General features: G+C 36.0%; 1 pseudogene; it reads left to right on the forward strand.

Moving 5' to 3' along the window:
- The first annotated feature begins 639 nt into the window (after positions 1–639).
- LOC133068042 (proteasome activator complex subunit 3-like) lies at positions 640–1247 on the forward strand (annotated as a pseudogene).
- The last annotated feature ends 9948 nt before the right edge of the window (positions 1248–11195 follow it).

Raw genomic sequence — 11195 nt, forward strand, 5'->3', positions numbered from 1 at the left:
ACAGATACGTGTAGAAGGAGTGATATGCTTTCAAACTGTGGTGCTGGAGAAGACTCTTGAGAGTCCCTTGGACAGCAAGGAGATCAAATCAATCAATCCTAAAGGAAATCAACCCTGAATATTCATTGGAAGGACTGATGCTGATGTTAAAACTCCTATACTTTGGCTACCTGATGCAAAGAGCCATCTCACTGGGAAAAATCCCTAATGCTAGGAAGGATTGAAGGCAGGAGGAGAAGGGGGTAAAGGAGGATGAAATGGTTGGATGGCATCATTTACTTGATGGACATGAGTTTGGGCAAATTCTAGGAGATAGTAAAGGACAGGGACGCCTGGTGTGCTGCATCCATGGAGTTGCAAAGAGCAGGATACAAGTGAGCAACTGAACAGCAGCACAGAGTGAGCGGGCATTGGGAGAACAGTACGAAGGCAGCACTGAGGGTGGGAGTGTGCAAGCTATGTGGTGTGTGAGTCAAGCTAGGGCAGCACTGCGATACTTCTAGTCCCTTTGGATTACCAGTGAGGCAGAATACTTGGTGGCATACTTTCCTTCAAAGATGTTGTTAGAACCTGTCAGTTTTTTGAAGGAACCGATCCTAAACATTCATAACCTAACTCAGATTCACTCAGACCTGAATCTGTGGCCCTGTTCTACTCACCAATAGCCACATGGACTGGAAGATCCCACTTCCAAGTAGTGAAGATTGAGTGAGTGTGAAGAAGCCTTCCAGGGAACCAGGGTGTTAATGATGCATGGGATGCTAAAAAAAGCAACCAGAAATTACTGGACATTTTTGAGAAAGTGAAACCTGTGATCTGGCTGCTAATCCTGAAATGTGACTTGGTAAAAATGTGGATACAGCTCCTAACTCCTAGGACAGACGATGGGGATGACTTTGGGGTATATATTCAGGAGAAGACAGTTACAGAACTAAGAATGTTGAGAGCTGCATTTCATCTGAATCAATTTCTGGATATTATGTTACAGGAGCCAAATCAATTTTCAAAATAGCTAAATATCCCCATATGGAGGACTTTCCTCCTGCACCATGACAGAGATTGATGAGAAAGAATATGACAGCCTTCAACTCATTGTATCAGAACTAAGGAATCAGCATGTCACTCTACATGACATGATCCTGAAAAACATCAAAAAGATCAAATGCAGAGACTCTGTACCAAGGCCAAGGCCAGAGAACTTTGCGAGTCTGGCTCAAGACCCAACATCGCCTTGGTCTGTTATGTGACTATGATCATGGGGCACCTGGCTGGAAATAGTAGTCATCGTTCTCTGTGTTTTTAGTTGGAGTCTAATGAGACTCTCATGTAGCTCTGTGCATCTCTTTTTGCAGGCCTCAGTGCATGCATACTAAGTCACTTTGTCATGTCCAACTCTTTGCAACCCTATGGACTTCAGCCTATCAGGCTCTTCTGTCCATGGGATTTCCCAGGCAAGGATACTGGAATGGGTTTCCATTTCCTTCTCCAAAAGACCTTCCAACCCAGGGATTAAACCCACATCTCCTGCATTGGCAGACAGATTATTTACCACTGAGCCACCAGGGAAGCTCTATATTAAGCCAGTAGGGAAATGGATATTTAACTATAATGAGTTATAAATACACATCTATTAGAATGTCTATAATTAAAAATAATGACAACGCTAAAGACTGACAAGGACGTGGGAAAACTAGGTTGCTCATATGTTTCTGGAGGAAATATAAAATGGTTCAGTTGTTCCATAAAACAGATTGGCAATTTCTTAAAAACCTAAGCAAGCAATTACCATCTGAACCTGCTATTGCACTCCTGGGCATTTATTCCAAGGAAATGAAAATTTATGTTCACACTAAAACCTGAGAATGGATATTTGTTCAAAGCAGCTTTATTTGTAATAGACAAAATCAGGAAACAACCCAATTATCACTTATTAGTAAATGGTTAAACAAACTGTACTATATACGTATCATGGAATATGATTAACATTCAAGGGTAAAAAGAAGTAACAGTTTATACAGGCAACACCTTGAATGAATCTACAGAATATCATGTTTTTGTAGTGTACTCCTGACTTCTCTTTTCCTCTTTTGCATCTTCAAATAAACTACAACTCTAAATTCTTGGCACAGGTTTTGCATTTGTAGAAACCTAAGATAAGTCAATTCTAGAATCTGTTTTTTTGGTTTTTTTTTTTAGTTTGTTTTGAAGAAATTATGCAAAGTATAGAGCATATTCTTAACTTTAGGAAGTGCTGGTTCAACGTAGGGGTGTTTCCCAGGTGGCCCAGTGAGAGTCTGCCTGCCAATGTAGGAAATGCAAGAGACACATGTTCAATTCCTGGGTCAGGAAGATCCCCTGGAGGAGGGCATGGTAACCCACTCTAGTACTCTTGCCTGGAGAATCCCCATGGACAGAGGAACCTAGTAGATGACAGTCCATGAGGTCACAAAAAGTCAGACACAACTGAAGCAACTTAGCACCCACACAGTTCAACATAAGCCCTCTTGGCACACAAGTGGAAAAATACCTAACACTGCTGACTTTGATATAACAATATTCCCTGAAATTAAGCTACTTTATAAAGCTACTTTTTGAAGGACAAATTATTCTGATAACAAACATGATTGGAATTAAATATATGTACCAAAAATATTGTGGCTACATGCATATCGATAACATAATATGATTTACATATCTTTAATATTAGAATTCCAAAATTATCTGCAAAATGTCTAACTTGGTAATTTTACACCAAAAAATAAATCTGTGTTTATATTCACATTAATAAGCCAATATACAAAATATCATGCAGGTGATTTTCTGCAATCTTTACTGCAACACTCCCTAATAAGTATTATTCCCGTGTTATTGATGATATCATGGCCTTGAGGACTGTGTGTACACTTACTTCCTAGCAAGTGGCAAATCAAAGAGTTCTTCATTGTCACATTCTCAAACTCCACACTCTTGTAGCTCTGCGTGGTCTTACTAGATAACCCTCTGAATCTGTACTGCAACCCTGACCTCCCCTCCCTGAGGCCCAGGTCTCTGCCAGGACTGAGAGTTTGTCTGAGCCCCCAGCCCTGTAGTAGTGTTTCCCTCTGTTTATTTAGAAATCTGTTTAGGTGTTATTTTTTCTCCTATAAACAATCACTCCAGTTACAAAACTCCACTTCATAGATTTTCCATAGCTGCGTACTAGGTTTGAAACCTAAACGTTGATAACTTAAGTATCATCCCTTTTGTATCTCAGGAGAGCCTTTGGTGTTCTGCTCCTTGAAGCAGTTTAGTCCATCTGCCCACTTCCTCGCCACATGAGATGTTTGATGTAATGGGTTGATTCTCTCCCATCTTCACCACCATATTTCACTGATAGCAGATCATATAAAGCTGTAATTGTAAGAATATATGCAAATGGGCTTGTTGATAAATCTTTGAGGGGAAGAAGAGAAATGAACCTTAAGAATGAAAGACAAAATCTGCCAGAAGCTTAGCAAAGGATGTAAAAACTAAAAACGGACATTTTCCTTTTTTAAATCCTCTTTATTCAAGAACCTAAAAAGAAAGAAAACCTTGTCACCAGACATCCTGGAAACCCTAAGAGATGGAAAGTCACTTTGCTCTTGGTGGAAAGTCACCTAAATGATTAATAAGGTGTAAACTTATCATTTGTACCTAAACATAGCTATGGTAATTAAAATATAAGTGGTAAGAAACTGACCTGGATTACTTAAGTGACTAACAGATTTCTAAAACATCTGATTGACACTGGAATATAAATTCTGATTAGGAGTCCAATATTTATTAATGATGGTAAGGAAGACTTTATTCAAGAAAGGACTACCCCAAGGAGGCATTGCAATAGAGGAGCATTGGGCTCTACTCTGACTACAACCCCAACTAAAAAAAGAAAGTGGAGATGTGTAGCCAAAAGCAGGGCGGGGCTGAGTGGATGGTTGCTTACTAAGGGGAAGCATCAAGGGAAAAGGGGATTCTGGCTACACAGACCCAATGAATTTCTTGGTGAAGGCAAGTCAGGGTTCTCAGATATCACCTGGGGACTGGCAAGGTGAGGAATCTGACCAGAAATGGAGAATAGTCAGATATCAAGATCTCAAAGATGAGGATTCTGGCTAAACAGAGTAGAAATCTTGAGAATGCAAAGATTGACATGGAAATGCAAATGTAGAAACCCAGTTGAGAATATGTCTTAGAGGAGACTGGCTGAAGTTTGGTCAAAGAGCATCTTTGTGATACTTTATAATGTACATCCTGTTAACCTCCATTAGCTACAATATTCTCATTAGATTTGTGATTTGTAACAGCATGTATACCACCATTTATGTATTTAGAAATACAAAATTCTAGAATAGAAAGGGAACTTAATATGTAAGTAAATACAATTTTTTAAAGTATATATAATGAAAATTATGGTGCAGGAATATGAGAGAGGCAAAGTAAGGTTATAGATGTTTGGCATAACTAAGTTTCTTAGTTTTAGTTTTATATCACTTTTGTTATATAAAACTGAGATATGAGCCTACATTTTTAATGTTTAAGAGGTTTTCCATTTTAGCAAAAGAACATTACATATTCTTAAGTGAAATTGTTCAAAAACTGCATCCAAATGGAACAACATTGACTTCATTTATAATTAACCAATTTCTCAAAAAGTACCTGTGGAAACATATTAACAATGTCTTATAGCTAGGTAGTTCTATTCTCATGAATTCCTTTGATTCTAGTTGTGCAAATCATTTCCTTTTCATAATGTTTATAGGTATACATGATTAATAATCTGATATTTGACAAAGTTGTACTCTATTTTCATAAAAAGATTCTACCAAAATCAGACGTGTGGGCTTTGTTCTCCTGAAGTAAGGATGGTAAATCCACTAAAATGTCGGTGGCTATAAAACTGTGGAGGTTTTTTTTAAGTAACAATCACCACCGACTTACATCTTCTACTTATGGCCAAGGAAATGTAATAAAATAATTGTGTTTACCCTTATATAGATTTTCCAGGTTCATTTTGAACGTAAGATGGTACATATTAAGAATATCCAGATTCTTGTTGAGGAAGAAAGGAGAGGAGGAAGAAAAAGGGAGAAAAGAAATGAAGATCTGTTGCCAGAGATGAAACAGATATAGAATACATAATTATAATGAATGAAGAGAAGTATAATGGGATTAAGAGAGTAACTCTTCTATTTTTGAAAAGTGATAGCTAATTCCTTTAGATTAGATACTTCTCTCATGCAGGAATACTGCTCTTACCATAAAGAAGTCTCAACAGATAATGATTACTCCTTCTCAAAGACAAACGAAACGAAGTGAGTTAGAATTAAATAAAAGTGGAAAATATGATGATTTGGGGATTATGTATAGATTTTTATGTTGCTGTTAATAGCTATTCAATTCAGTTCAGTTCAGTTCAGTTGCTCAGTCGTGTCCGACTCTTTGCGACCCCATGAATCGCAGCACGCCAGGCCTCCCTGTCCATCACCAACTCCCAGAGTTTACTGAAACTCATGTCCACCAAGTCGGTGATGCCATCCAGCCATCTCATCCTCTGTCATCCCCTTCTCCTCCTGCCCCCCAATCCCTCCCAGCATCAGGGTCTTTTCCAATGAGTCACCCTTTATCAAATGCCTAATATGTTTAAGGTACATCATATACATTGCTTATTACATTCAAACACATTCTCCTCATCTGTCTTCCCTTGACAGTCACTTTATATTGAGGTAATTAGTGACCTGCTCCTATTCTGTCAGTCATACTTCTTCTTTTAAGGCAAGACATAAAGAGATTAATGAAAAAGTAGAAAAGTCTTTTTGTTTCACTTTTACTATTAGGTAACATATGCTTGTTAGTGAAGGAAAGATTCTGTACTTAAATTTTTATTTCTTACCTTCATGTTTAATGTCTATTTACAGATTTCTTTAATGTATTCACCCCCTTGTCTCCGGCAGTCTCAGCTTGATCTTGTCTCCTTTGCTCAGTGGAGTTGTGGCAGGTGCAAGTCATCAAGGCCCTTTGTCCTTGTCACCTTTCCTTCCAATGTCATAAGAATTGACAGCATGTCCCTGATACTGCCTCCCTCTGCTTGTTCACAATACAGGTGTCACCTTCCTAAGTGACACCTTTGAAAACTGCTTAATTTAAAAAACAAGAAAGGTTTTGATTTATGGAAAGTATAGTGATTTTTTTTTTCCTTTACTTGCTTTCTGGGCCAACTGAATGTCCTGCAAATGTCTGAAGAAGTCAGCTTCCTGATAGTTATAATTGGGTTTAAGGAATCTAAACACAATCTGTACCCTTAATTGTCAGCTGGAGAAGAGGCAAAGTGGTTAACTGAATCTATTAATAGTTAACATATTTCAAGTGCTTAAGTTAACTTAAAAGTTTAGTGCATGTTCTAAACTCTTGACTACCATTCCTTCATTTAATCATGAAAAATGCACTATGAGATGTCAGATTTGTGCACGTGTTTGTCTCATGGGAGAAGAAACCAAGGCACAGAGAAATTAATGGACTTTTCTAAGCTCATTCAGCTCACCAGTGGTGGCACACATTCTAAGACAGGTCTTTCTGACTCTAGAATTCTCATTCTTAACACCATGCTTTCTAGTACCTTTTGGGGAAAGTGCAACATTATCATTTTTCCTTCCTCTGGCAGATGAATCTTTGTGGTTAATGCTAATCAGTCTCTCTCTGTAAGACAACAGGATAATTACTTTGTGTTTTGTAAGATTTTCACTGTGACCTCTTATTTCTGTCTTTAAAAGGAGAGCAGGAGAAAATGTCACATAAATTCTGGGTGATTAGTTTCAAAGCTACTGTAAAACAAAGGCTAAAAATATACTCAGAACAAGGCTGAGAAAGAGAATTGAGTGAAAATTAATTAGTTTCTAAGTCCTTTCAGTATTCCTAGCAACACAGAGACCCATGATTTTACAGATCTTAGAGTTTATTTTATAATTCATAACTTATCTAAACATTTGTGTAACTTATTTTGACTTTTTTCTGACTTATTTAAGGATTGAAGGCATCTTCTCACTGTGGATGGCAAGTTTGTATTTTCAAACATAAAAACATTTTGAAATGTTTCAAAATAAGACTGATGGAGCATAGGAGCCCTTAAAACAATTGTGTGCATGCTAAGACAAGAGATTTGTGAATTCTATTCATAGTCGTAGTAATTAAAACTGAAGTTTATATACATTTATTCATTTACTTAAAAAGTCTCTAGGTGGCAGTTACTATCATCAGCCTGATCTTACGAACAAATATATTGAGATTTAGATTGATGCGACTTGTATTTTAGGTGGATAAAAATAAGCAGCAACTTGGAAAGCAGGAAAGCTGAAGGCCAACCTATGTTCCTAACAATTTACTTATCCTTATGCATCTTTTGGGCTTCTCTTGTGGTTCAGCTGGTAAAGAATCCACCTGCAATGCAAGAGACCTGGGTTCAATCCCTGGGTTGGGAAGATCCCCTGGAGAAGGGAAAGGCTACCCACTCCAGTATTCTGACCTAGAGAATTTCATGGACTATACAGTCCATGGAGTCACAGAGTTGGACATGACTGAGCAACTTTCATTCATTTTCACATGTATCTTTTGGGCTTCCCAGGTGTCGCTATTGTTAAAGAACCTACCTCCAAGTGCAGGAGATGTAAGAGGTATGGGTTCCATCCCTGGATTGGAAAGATCCTGTGAGGAGGGCCTGGCAACCCACTCCAGCATTCTTGCCTGAAGAATCCCGTGGACAAAGGAACCTGGCAGGCTACAGTCCTTTGGGTTACACAGAGTTGGACATGACTCAAGGGACTTAGCATGCATGCATCTTTTGTGACAATTAGTGGTTGAGGACAGAGTCCGTGAACTATATATAGTCCCTATCACTGTGGTTTTGACTTAATGTCAGACAGTTTATATATATATATATATATGTGTGTGTGTGTGTGTGTATTTTAAATTGTGGGTATATTAATGAATAAATAATTGAATTAATAAATGTTCTTAGATATTTTTGCTCAATCTCAGAATATCTGTTAGAGTTTGTCTCATTTTGGTATATCAGTGTATCTGATATGGTGAGGATTTGTTTTTTTATTTATCTTTAACACTTGTCCTAGTTGAGGAGTTAACAGCTTTGAAGTAATTTTTGCTTTGGTCTTGAGAAGATGTTAGAAATGATTCGTTTTTCTCCCTATTCAATAAACTCATTAAGATGATTGTATATTAAGCAACAATATAATCAACAAAGACAACAAAAGTAAGCTAGGAGTAGAGTAATGTTGATGGCTATATAATAGTGTACTTCTGAGAAAAGGTGAGCAGTTAGACAGTTTTTCTATAACAGTTTGATAAAATATTAAAAGAATGATAGTTAATAATTATATAAACTTGTCTGCTAATATCTATTAATAGATATTGCTAATATCCCTCAATTCTTCCTGTGGGGGTTAAACAACTTTATAAGGTTTTCCATAAGTATGACAGCTCAGTTTGAGAGAAGTGCTGAGAGAAATGACTGTTCTACACCATCAGATTTTCTGTAAATTAATTCAGGTATATTTTTCCTCCCTATTCTCTATTTAGAGAGTATCCAAAGAAAAGCTCTTAAACTATGAGTTTTCTTAGGTGCTGAAATAAAAATAATGTATATTAATTATAGTTTGTGATCACAACATATTTCAATGGCTTTGTTGCTGTGCTGTCTCCACTTTATGTAAATAAAATTTTCATTTAAAATACCTTCTTAAAACCTAGAAGTCAGTTGACAAAACAACAACCTCTAAGACTATTCTGTAACAAATATGGGTTACTGATTACAGTCCAATCTAACTGTGGTAAGAAATGAAAACATATTTTTGTTATATTTTAGTTGAAAAGTGAAATTGAAAGTATTAGTCGCTCAGTCATGTCCGACTCTTTGCTACTCTATGGACGGTAGCCTGCCAGGCTCCTCTGTCCATAGAATTCTCCAGGCTAGAATACTGGAGTGGGTTGCCATTTCCTTCTCAAGGGGATCTTCCCAACCCCGGAATCAAACACAGGTCTCTTGCATTTCAGACGGATTATTTACCAGTTGAGTCACAAGAGAAGCCCAGCCTCTATCCTATAGATGAGTTAATCTGAGCGAACTGAAGAACAATTTTGCATTTTGTTAGGTTAGATAAAAGAGTACTACTTAAAGATGATAAAAATATGTACTGTGTGGAATTACAGTTGCAAGTTATTACTCAAAGGAAGTTCCAAGTATCAAGTCTCAATGATTTATCTATACATATTTATAATTTCAAAGCAGACTTAGTGTCCTCTAGAATAGCCTTCTAAATAAAATAATCTCAAAAGCAATTTGTGATAATGAATAAATATTCAAGCTTAATTTATTTTGATAGATTTGATAGAGCTCAAATAGGGGATTTAATCTCTTGTTACACTAGAGAGCTAAATAATTTGACATGCAAATACATACTTTGAATTAAAATTTAAAGGGTTTATACAGCATTGAGTTTTCTTTTTCTTTTTTTTTTTAAAGAGAGAAATGGAAGTTCTGGACAAGAAGTCTAAGGCTTAATTTTTCTTTTATTCTATGAAATAAGTTTAAAATGACTTTCAAATAATACACCTTTGAAATATTTTTTAAACTCTTCTAGAGAACAAAAGCATCAAATATTTCTAACTTGTTTTTATGATTCCAGCTACCAAAAAAGGAAAGGAATTGGTATTGAAAAAGTCAAAATACATGATATCCATGATAAAGAAGGCAACTAGAAGTACATTTTTCTCATAAATCCAGATGTGAACATTTTAAGCCAAATATTGCCAAATCAAATGTAGCATTTACTGAGTAATGTACTATAGCATAACAAAGTGGTTTTATTGAAGAATGCCTGAATTAGAAAATATGTAAATATCATTTACCATAGTACCATAAGAATGATGTTATACAGTCATTTCTCTATGGTGTCAATTCACCACTAACTCTTCTATAGATTCAGTGTAGTCCCAATAAAAATTCCAACAAATTTTTGCATGAAAATTGTTAGGTTGATTTTTAAATTTACATGGAAGATTAAAAGGCTGAGAGAAGCTCACATCCTATATTCAGAAAAATAAGACTATGAAGGGTAGAATCATCCTTTCCATTATGAAATGTTATTATAAAGATCTTGTAAATAAGATATTGTAATACATTTTTTTTTCCTTTTGGTTGGAGTATAGTCCATTGAAATGTAAAAAGAAACCAAACATAGAGCTGAGATATATATGGAAATTTTATATCTGCTCAATTGCATGTTTCATAGCTTTGGGTCAAGGAAGAATGACCCAACTTTACTAAGATACACTTAATAAGTTACATATATTTAATATATATATATATTTGTATGAGTTTGCACAAATGTATATACCCATGATACCATAACAACAAGAAAAGGTAAAAAACATACCCATCACCTCCAAAAGAGTTCTTTGCTCTTCTATCTTTTCTCCTTTTTCTTTTGTTCTATGTGGGGGGTGGGGGCAAGTAAGAACATTGAGTATGAGAGCTACTCCCTTAAATTTTTAAGTGCACAATACCATATTGTTAATGGTAGGAACTACAACTCAGTAGCAAAAAAAAAAAAAAAAAAAGAACCTGGTTAAAAAATAGGCAAAAGATTTGAATAAATATTTTGCTAAAGAAGATACACAAACAGCCAACAGGTTTATGAAAATGTGTTCAGTATCTTTAATCAGAGAAATGCACATCAAAACTGCGATATGATAGATGTATTTGTTTTTATTTCAGGCTCAAATGAGACTCATATTTTCAACATGACAATCATGACAGAGCAATGGCTAGGATCTTAGACTCAAGAAGGTAAAAGCGATCTGTGAGGAGACAGTGTTTTTTGAGTTCCTTAAAGTTGTAGCTGCTTCAGGAATGTTGTGGTTAATCTTTCCTGCCTTCATAATGATCAGATTCATGATGAGGAGACTAGAAATCTATATAAAATCTATATTTGTTTATAGTTTATTGCAAGTATTTACACACAACTGGTAGCAAATCATTCTGCCTGGGTTTACCATATGTTAAATAGCAAAGATTATATGTACAAGAATTAGAGATAGTATCAAGAAGTTGATTACTGTATTGAATACTGGTCAGAAATGGATTCTAGCAGGAGGTAATATCCAAG

This window comes from Dama dama, chromosome 13 (genome assembly GCF_033118175.1).
Source record: "Dama dama isolate Ldn47 chromosome 13, ASM3311817v1, whole genome shotgun sequence".
Classification (NCBI taxonomy): domain Eukaryota; kingdom Metazoa; phylum Chordata; class Mammalia; order Artiodactyla; family Cervidae; genus Dama; species Dama dama.